At 44.7% G+C, this 10478-nt stretch overlaps 1 pseudogene; it reads left to right on the top strand.

Annotated features, from left to right (window-relative positions):
* The first annotated feature begins 1238 nt into the window (after positions 1-1238).
* LOC127543318 (tectonic-like complex member MKS1) lies at positions 1239-10196 on the top strand (annotated as a pseudogene).
* The last annotated feature ends 282 nt before the right edge of the window (positions 10197-10478 follow it).

Genomic DNA, 10478 nt, shown 5'->3' with positions numbered 1-10478 from the left:
TAAAACATAATAGTTCTCAACGGGAGAAAGCAGGTATCTCGGGGAGGTTTTCTGGAGGCAGCCTTAGTTTCAGTTGAAAGTAATAATCATCTAAAACGCAGCCAGGTGGTAAAAGTTCAGATCTTTTATTGCCTCCTAGCCCAGTTAGCTTAGAGGCCTATCTCTCTGCTTGGTTCCAAGAGCTCCCTCCGAATGTCTCCAAATCCAAAGGTTTGTCCTTCAGCCTCCAGCCAGCCAAGTAGAAAATGGAATGAATCTCTCTTGCCTCTGAGAGAGGGTTCTGGCTCTCAATCTCCCAGAGTGCCTTTTGTTTTTACCTCACATTTATCTCCCAGGGAGAAGCAGCATGGTATAGTGCATAGAGGGCTAGTCCCAGACTCAGGAAGACCTGAGTGTAAGCCCTGCCTCTGACACATCCTGGCTGTGTGATCTTGGGCAAGTCACTCAGACCCTGCTCCCTTTCCCAGCAGAATGCCCCCATCTGACAGAAATCAAAAAACGAAGAAAAAGAAAAGTTCTTCAGTAAAACTGACCAACACATCAGTTGTGTCTGGCAATGTATGCACCATTCCATACCTGTAGTCACCTATCTCTGCAAGAAGGCAGATTCATTATCTTTACCTCTTCTCATTACCCATATTTAATCATTATAAGCATTTGAATAATAATTATATATGGTTCACTTTTGGTCTTTTGTTCTTTCTGTTGATATGGTTGTAGTCATTGTGTATATTGTTCTCTTGATTCAACTTAATTTTAATCCTCATACTTTTCTGAATTCTCCCTATCCATCACTTCATATGTCAAAAATAACACTCTGTAACATTCATGCAGCACAATTTGTTTAGCCATTCCCTTATCCTTGGACAGCTGCTTTGGTTTCCATCTCTGCCCGCCTCCCAAAAAAAGTTCTGCTTTGAATATCTTGGTGTAAATGATACTTTTCTTCCTTTGTGTTCCTTGAAATTTTTACCTAGCATCAAGTACTCTGCAGCAAAAGATATATTTATCTTAGTAACTATTTCAAGAATAATCCTAATTGTTTTTGCAGCTGGGACCAATTTACATTTGCTCTGCCTGCAATGTATTAGGTGTACTTGTCTTTCAGCAGCAACATTATTTCTGTTCTATTCATATTCTTTAGCCTGAATAACTGAGAGTTAACAATGTAAATGTGCCGAGCAGAATAAATTCTGTGGGATCAATTTGGATGAGAAACAACATGAACTTCATTTGAGGGTTTTCTCAAGGGTTACTTGTTCTCTTTCTCCTGCATTGGAAGTTTGAGGTGGACTTGTACCAGAATGAGTCAGCCTGTCAAACCCCATTGGATCATCAATATCGCCAGGAGATCTTAAAGCTGGAGGCTTCTGGTGGCAGGAGAAATCGCCGCATCTTTACCTACACTGATTCTGATCGCTACACCAACTTGGAGGAGGTACGTTTTTCATTTTGCTCTCTCCAAACTTGCCTTCTCTTTTCCTTTCCTTTGTCCTGGGTAGAGATCCCAAACCTGGAGGGACATGAGGTGCTCCTGTTCTGTCCGCTGCGATGTACTTGACTAGAGCCTGGTGTCTCCTGCTCTGGGCTGGCAGCCACAGGACTCCCATTTGCAAGGGGATGGCTACTGCTCCTCTTCCCTAGTAATGCTGATCCTGCGTCTAGAGGGTTCGGGGGAACCAATATAAAGGCCCAAGTGTGGAAGTCCCTCAGATGTTCAGCCTTTCTCTCGACTGTCGAGTCCGCATTGTATTTGGTCATTTAAGAGAATAGTCCAGAAGAACTGGGATGCTCTGTCTAGCCTGCAGTTTACAACTGATGTCAGTGCACTGAGTTTGTGCTTCTTAGCATGTTGTGTGGAGATTTTTTTTTTCATTTATCGTGTGTGTGCATGAATGCACATGTGTGCATGTGTATTGTATGTGTGTGCATGTATATATGTGTACATGAGTGCACTGTGTGCATGTGTATGTGTGTGCATGAGTGCACTGTGTGCATGCATGTGCACATGTGTGTTGTGTGCAGGAGTGCATATTACGGTGTGCATGAGTGCACATGTTGCTGCGTGCATGTGTGCTCATGAATGTACTATGTGCTGTGCACACTGTGCATGTGTGTGCATTCACAAAGCATTTTTCTCACAACTGTCCCAGAAGGCAGAGAGTTATTTTTATATTATGAAAGAGGAAACTGAGGCTCATTGAGAGTGAGAGTGAGATTAAGTGACTGTCCCGGACTAGCATGTGGCAAAGCTAGAACTCCATCTCAGCTCTGACCCAAATCCAGTGCTCTTTCCCATCTGCCATATATCTGGGGGTGTCAGATGGAGTGCTCGGTATACAGTTGAGTAAATGGTGTTGGGTGAATCAAATACCATCTCCAAGATAGCAGTGAAGTAGGGCATGAATTGTCTGGTGTGGATCCTGCATATTTTCTTCATGAAAACCAAATTAAAATGTGGATAATGCTCAATATTTGTGCCTAGATACTTTCAAGAGGTTTTTATCCTTAGATGACTTTCCCCATTTTCTAATGAAATAGTGTGTTAACTGGGTAACTTCTAGTTGGCACATGCTCAGAGAATGCAAACTGATTATATCAGCATAGTTCAAGCTTAGTTAAGAGGGCTCCAGGGTTGCCTTCCTTATGAGGCAAGATGAAGCCAAGGGGAGATCACTTGTGGTGTTTGTTGGTGGTTGTGGGGTGGCTGCTTTTTAGATGCAGGTCTTGGGATTGGGAACAGAAACAAGAACATTCCCTTGGTTGCTCAGCCTGAAGTCATCATGTGTAGGTGAGGGACACACGGCTGTTCTCTTTTCCCAGCATTCTCAGAAAATGACCACCTCGGACAGTGAGGTACCCTCCTTCCTGGTTGAGCGGATGGCGAATGTCAGGCGTCGCCGTCAGGATCGACGAGGACTGTGAGTGTGAGCAGGCGCTGGTGGGACGTGGGCTCACTTGCCCCCCTCAGTCTCCTTTATCTTCCTGAGTCTAATGAAATAAGAGAGGGACCACCCTGCTGCCCTGAGCAGACCAAGTCTAGATTAGCCTATTCCCTCCTGGAGCCCACATTTTAGGAAGGCCTTCCTTTAGCTGTGAGGTGAAGCATCAGACCCAACAACAGCAGCCAGGGAGGCAGAGGGCCTGGAGGTCATTTCATAATGGACTTGGTAAAAAGGAACAGGGAATGTTTAACTTAGAAAAGAAAGGACTTAGAGTGGGCCATAAGAGCTTTCTGTGAAGTAATTGAAATGTCACATAGAAGAGAGACTATATTTATTCTGTTTGGTTACCAAAGAGTAGAAATATCAAAAGATAGCTCTAGGCTTAATGGCAGAAAGAAACAGAGTTGTCCTAAAGTAGAACGGGTAGCCCTTTCCAGCTTTCTAGGACTAGGGAGGGCAGTGTTTGTGTGATGTCCCCCCAGGGAAGGTGGTATCCTCAAGTCCCGAATCATCACCTGGGAACCATCAGAAGAATTCATTAAAAGCAATCATGTCATCAACACCCCGCTTCAGACTATGTACATCATGGCGGATCTGGGACCCTATGGAAAGTGAGTGAGACCTCTGACCACACTGCCCAGATCCCTGCCCTCTCCTTCCTTCTCCTATAATATTTGTCTTTGTCATTGTTGTAAGTAGTGGGATACAGTCTTACCTTTTTGTTTTGTTTTGGAAGATCATTCATTGTAGTAGTAGTAGTTAGACTCCAAGGGAGAAAGGGAACTGCCCCTTACCTGTCCCCAGACCTTCCAATGTCCTACCCCTCTATCTTTGGTACTGCTGTTAGCCTCCTAAGCATGAATCCTAATTTCCTGATCTATAGGCTTGGTCAGAGGGATTATGAGCAAGTCCTCTGTACTCTGAAAGTGGACAGCAACGGAGTGATCACAGTGAAACCAGATTTCACAGACAACAGGGGACCTTACAGGTAAGGAAAAATGGAAGGACTGTTGAGGAGAGTTTTAGTGGGCTAAAATCTTTTTCCTTCTCTTCATTTTTTGATGCTAAAAGCTGATATTTTACAGTCTTAATTCCTTTCTGATGTTCACTTTTTAGAGGCTCTACTTTTAATGGAATAGCCTGCCCCAGGGGCATTAACTAGAGCAGTATTTTAAAAAACCTTTTTTATTATTCATTTATCAACCATAAGATTTCAATAGACAATATGGAAAAGAAGACTATATATGAAACTGTGACATTCTGTGATAGTATTTTTGAGTAAATATTATGTTTAACACAATAATAGACAACAAACTGTCCTACTTGTCTGTGTCTCTTGAACTTCTTTCCTTGGAGCAATTTTATTTCAAAGAATGGATGAAATTAAGCTGAGGGTCAGATCTTGTTCCCTAAATTGTCACATACTTCCTGACAACCAAGGTGGAAGGTGCAAATTAAGCTACTAGATACTTGCTATCCTTCCATTTTGCCTCTCTACTTCAGCACTCCTCCACTCCTCAAGCTGTTTCAGGCAAACATAGTAGATTAGAGCTAAGAGATCACATCTGCTTTGTCCAGACTTAATGTCTTTGCTCTGACTTTTCTTCATGGTGTAATCCGAGCAGAATTGTAACTGAAGGGAGAAGCAGGAGCTGTGGAAGTACACAATTAAGAATGTATCCTCCCCTGCACAGCGAGAGGAAGAAGAACGGGAGCAGCGTGTGTTCAAGGATGTAAGGTCCCTGTTGCCAAAGCTCTCTAGGGTGGGCCTCGAACACTGGGAGTTGAGGCTGTGTCCAAGGGTGGGGCCAGTAGTTTTTCTTCTTCCCAGTTGTAATGTAGGACTGAGCCACAGAATTAGGGCCAGGTGTGTGGTCAGCTAGTTTTCCCTGCCTTCCCCGTTGGTTATTTCTCATTCCTTTACTGGTCAGAGCTAAGAGCCAGAGACAAAAGGAGGAAAGGGGATAAGTGTCTGTTTTTTGGCTTTGTTTCTTCAGCTCTATGGCCGGCACAAGGAGTATCTCAGCAGTCTAGTGGGTTCTGATTTTGAGATGGTGAGTAGCCTACTTCCTTGCAGTACAACTAATTGCATGAATTTAGTGCAGGATGACTATGACTTATCAAGTGTATGCTTGTCACACCTTCTGAGCATTTTTCTTTCAAGTGCCAGGAAATGGGAAGTGATGTCAGCACCATCGAAGGGCAGCTCCTTGACTGTTAACCAAAAACAGGTTAAATTGTCTGTATTGGGATCTTTTCATTCTCTGCCAAGAAGCCTTGCTTTTAAGTCTGGCTTCATGGAAGAATAGAAAGGGTTTTGAGTTAGAAGATCTGGGATTAAATCTCACTACTTTTACTTACTCCCTGCATATGCATTCCTTAATGAAGGAAACTGAGACCCACAGTGATCAAAGACATACCCAAGGAATAAATAAAAGTGTGAAATAAAAGTAAGTGGACTAGAGAATTGCTGAGTTCTTTTCTGGCTCTGAATCTTAAATTTAAGTCTACAGGAGTAGATAGTTTTCTCGTGGGTCTGATCCACTGCAGATTTCCTGCCCACTGCTGTCCAAGGAAAACAGGATGCTTGTGTGCTTTATTCTCTATTGTACCTCAGCGGGCATCTGCTATTGCTGTCATTGACTGGTTTTTATTAGTCTACCACATCTCTTTTATCTCTTTGACTGGCCTTCTATGCTTTTTTTCCCCCCCATTTTCCAGAGATAAGAGAACAGTACATTAGTAGGAGGTAGTAGTCACTGCCACCCTACTGCCCCAGGTCCTGATACCTGGGATTAGGTGGTAGTTCTAAGGCCCTTTTGCCTTAATAGTTTGTGTCTATGGTACCCCGCATGTGGGATCCTGATTATTGGACAGCATTTTCTAGGACTTTCCAATCTTTTCTCTACTCTCTTAGGCTGTTCCTGGCTCCCTGCGGCTTTTTGTTAATGGAGAGGTGGGTAAGTATCTTGAAAGTATATGGTAGAGCAGAGAGACTACTAGACTTGGAGCCAGGAGAGCCCTGGGTTTGATCGTCATCCCTTCACTTGGTCATTCTGTAATTATGAGAGTAAGTCATAGTGCTTTAGCTGCCTCATCTCTAAAATGGGGACAGGAATCCCTAAAGCGGTCATCTCATGCTGTTGTTGTGAGGATACTCTGTGGTGTTTTCCCAAGTCTTAAAACTTTGCATGAATCTTCTGTGATCATTATGTGGTCCTTCATGCTTAGGCAGCACTTGACATTGTGGGTGAGCCATCATACCTTAAGAATTGCTGTGATGGTCAGTGATGCTGCTGTTCTGGGGCACTGAGTTTTCCCTGGGCTAAAGCATTAGGCCTGTTTGTTAACCTGAAGAGTTGCTTATGATTAGGACTATATTGCAGACCTGCTGATGTTCCCCTTGAGGGGAGGAGTATAACATGCTGAAATAATTCCCCCAAGGTCCCTCTTCACTGTTAACTCTCTTTTCAGTTTCAGCCCAAGGCTATGAATATGACAATCTTTATGTGCACTTCTTTGTGGAGTTGCCTGAATGTAAGTAATTCTGTAATCAACCAGTTTATGGCATGGTTTTCCACTGGGAAAGACTCATGTTGCCACTTAATTCAAAATACAGACAAAATAGGTGCTGATATGTACTTTCCCTTCACTTTGTCTTTAGCTGTGATAAGAGCTTTTAGGCGAAGCCCATTGTTGAGCTCATTGCCCCCTGGGGCCAGTGGCTTGGGACAGATAAGGGTGTCTAATGACTGGTTTCATGTCCTCTTCCCTTTTTTCAAAGTGACTATTTAATAGCATAGATCTGAGCAGGAACTTTGCCAGAAAGTACAGGTCTACTCAAACTTCTTGGGGATAAAACCTTTGCATCTTTAGGCAGCAAGGGGGTACAGTGAGTAGAATGTTGGACTTGGAGCCAGGAAATCTGAAGTTCAGATGCAGACTCAGACATTTACTAGCTGTGTGACACTGAGCAAGTCATTTTAATCTGTCTCAGTTTCCTCACCTATAAAATGGGAGTGATAACAGCACCTGCCTCCCAGGTTGTTATAAGGATAAATTAAGATAACATTGGTAAAATACTCTACAAGCCTTAAGGTCCTATATAAATGCTAGTCACTGTTATTATCATCATTATCCCTGTACCTGGCACTGTTCCCAGAACATAATAGCTGAACTGAGCTAGGACCCAAAAAGTTCCCTTGGCTTTATCCCAGGCTTCCACTGAGAGCTGTCACGATTCTTCCAGGTGCTTTGTCTTCCTCTGGCTACTTCACTGTTCTGAAGGTTCTAGGGAACTAACTGCTTTCTGGTCTTTGGTTCCTAGACTGGTCAAGTCCATCATATCAGCAGCTCTCGGGAGTAACACAGACTTGTGTTACCAAATCAGTGGGAATGGTAAGGAGAAAGAAAAAGGCCAGTCTTTGGAGCCCTGCTGAATATCTGCTTTGGGGATTGCAGCTGAAGCCCTCCCTTCCTTTATCAGGCAGATATATAGCACAGGGATGCATGCAGAGCCGAGTCATGAGCTCTTGACCATGAGTCCATAGTGAGCCCCAGCCATGTGACAGGCCTTGTGCTGGGGGACCCAAAGGACCAAAAGGACTAGGACCAAAAATGAAACCATCAGTGGCCGTAGTTTGTATAGGAGCTATTCCCCTTTGCATGGTTATGGTGGAGACGTTCCCAGGGAGGCTACTGCTGTGCTCTATGAGACCTCATGTGGCCTGATGGTGAGCCTTCTGTCCCTCCAGGACGAAGTGGCGTACTTCTCTTACCCTTTCACATTTGAGGCTTCGTTCTTCCATGACACTGAAGCTCTTGGTAAGTTGGTCGTGGGCCTGTGGGTTTAGAGCCAGCGGGGACCACCATGGTCATCGGCCCTTTATTTTCACATGAAGAAACTGAGGCCCCGGTAGGGCGAAGCCCTGCCCAGCGCCACGTAGGCTGCACGTGCCAGAGTTGGGACTTGAACTGGAGTCCTCTGATGCCAGTAGCCTTGTTCTTTGCAGTGTGGCACACTGCCTTGCCTCCTGACCCAGGGCTGGTCCTGGCAGTCACGGAGTCCCACTCTTGTTTGCTTATGTGCCCCAGAGGATCTGTCTCAGTGGCCTGTGCTGTACTTGGAAGTCATCTCGCTGGATTTCTGGCAGAGATATCGGGTGGAAGGCTATGGGTCCATAGTACTGCCCACAGCACCAGGTAAGTTCACCCATCCTAGAACTGGAGGTTTCCCAAAGAGTAAGTCTGTTTCTGGGCTTAAGGTGCTTTAATTAGGAGTTGGAAGACATTTGAATTCTGACTATTTCATGGTTTTCTGAAGTTCTCAGTGATTTTTACTTCTTCATTAAGGACTACTGGGTGTAGCTCTAACTTCCTCAGCTTTGTTGGAATTCTTAAGTGCCTCTGCTAAAATTCCTTGGTTTTCGGCCCTCGAGAAAGGAGGCAGCTCTTATTTTGAAAATCCACTCAAGAACTTACTGGTTCAAATGTTTGCATGACTCCTGGCAAGGTATATATTAGAACTGTTTTTTTTTTTTTTTGATTCAATGGTCTGATTGGATGTTCTTACTGTCCCTTTGGCAAAATAGGGTCTCATACCATTACAGCCTCAACATGGAGGCCAGTGGAGTTAGGAACTCTGGCAGAACTGAGGAGATTTTTCATTGGGGGCTCACTGGAATTGGAAGACCTATCATATGTGCGAATACCAGGGACCTTCAAGGTAAGTTTTTCCCTGGCTAGGTCCAAGGAAATGAACCTTATACAGGGAACTTATTTTTCTGAATGAAATATGGGGCAAAATCCATATTCACTTGTCCATGATTCTGGCATTAGAGATGATTCCCTTTCTTCCCCTGATCAATATTATCTGTAGTGTCATGGGTTCTAGGATGCCTCAGCTACATTCTCAGATAAGATGTAAGTGTGCTACCAACTTCAGAAAATAGAAAATTCCCTTCTTCCTCCCTCCTCCCTAAATGCTGCTGGTGTAAGATAGGGAAAAAAGGGATTTTTTAACAGGAAGCCAGCCATCTGTGTTGGGCATTTTGTTCTTTAGTGAAATTGGAGCTATTCCTAAAACTAGGAATTCAGAGTCTACCTTTAGCTGAAGATGACTGCTGGCAGAGGTAATGTAAGGTAGTTAGCTCATTGATGCTCTTCTGCACCTATTCTTTAGGGGGACCGTCTGAGCCGCTTTGGGTTCCGAAGTAAGACAACAGGCAGCGTTACTTTCCGCTTTAACTGCCTACAGCAGTCCATGTAAGTGGCCTTGGCCTGGAGGCCTTGCTGTTCACTTGCGCAGAGGGTCCAGACTCTACTGACCATCTCTGGTGCTTCCATTTAACAGGGCCTTTTTGGAGTCTGGCTCCACTTGGAAGAAGATGCAGAGTGTGCTGGAAGGCATAGGAAGATTCAGTCAGCAAAACAACATTTTTAATGTGCTAGGTAGGTTTCTCCCTCATGCTGGCTTCCTACACAAGCCTGTTCTTCCCTAGTTAGGCAGAGTAACCCCTTTTCTGTCACTTTTTCAGAGGCCTTCCAGCGAGCCCGACGCCGCATGCAGGAGGCTCAGGTAAACCTCCCTGAGGATCTGGTGAGCTCCTGAGCACTGTAGCCTCCAACTAGCAGCAGCCTCAGCCACAGTGCTCCCCAACGACCAAGGACAGACACTCATATCCTCCAAGACCATGGGCTGCCCTGCGGCTTAATGTTCAACCTTCCTTCTGGGTCAGGATCCTGTTACAGCAAATTCCAGCAAGGCCAGAGCTTGTTGGGATGAGGGCCGCACAGGCAGAGGGACTCTGTGGCAGGCTTGGTCCCTTCAGGGAGCCCTGGGCTGGCCTGCCCTGCAGGAGGCAGGGCAGCAGATCAGGGCCTGAGGTAGTTGATGACTTTACAACCTCACAAGGGAATCCAGAAAAGAAGGAGAGTAAAATGAATCAGGGATTTTTTCACCATCAGAGTTCTGGCTCTCTCAAAACCATCTTTTTTTTGACTTTTGCTTCAGGCAAATTGTGTGTGGTGGTGGTGGGCATATATGGGAGAGTGTCTATGGTGGTGTGTGTGTGCACTCACGAACTTCTGGGTAGGGACCGAGTATGGCTCTGTGATGAGGAGCATTTGTATCTGGGGGTTTGCATGGGTATGTATGGACAAGGGTGTGCCCAGTCTGACCTACCTCATATACATTATTGAGTGCTTTGGTTTTGCTTTTAGGTTTTAAACATATAACTTGCTTTTACACCATCTCGTTGTCTTGCCTGATTTTCCATCCAGGTTACTGGCACACTCATATTCCCTCAGAACTATGTGAAATGGTGAGCCAGCCTTGCTTAAGAGATGTTAACTTCTTTTTCCTTTCATACCCAGTATTTATCCTATTCTTCAGAGGATCTCCCAGTGTGGGCTTGTTGTTCAGTTAAGGGTCCTATAGGTAAAAAAGGTACAACAAATAGGGAAATTCCACAACAGCAACCATTTGTAATGCTCTTGGCCTTCAACCACTTTTTTTCTGGTCAAATCAGCCCA

The sequence above is a fragment of the Antechinus flavipes genome, unplaced genomic scaffold (genome assembly GCF_016432865.1).
Source record: "Antechinus flavipes isolate AdamAnt ecotype Samford, QLD, Australia unplaced genomic scaffold, AdamAnt_v2 unplaced_scaffold168, whole genome shotgun sequence".
NCBI classification, from domain to species: domain Eukaryota; kingdom Metazoa; phylum Chordata; class Mammalia; order Dasyuromorphia; family Dasyuridae; genus Antechinus; species Antechinus flavipes.
This window is presented reverse-complemented; position numbering and strand designations above follow the sequence as displayed.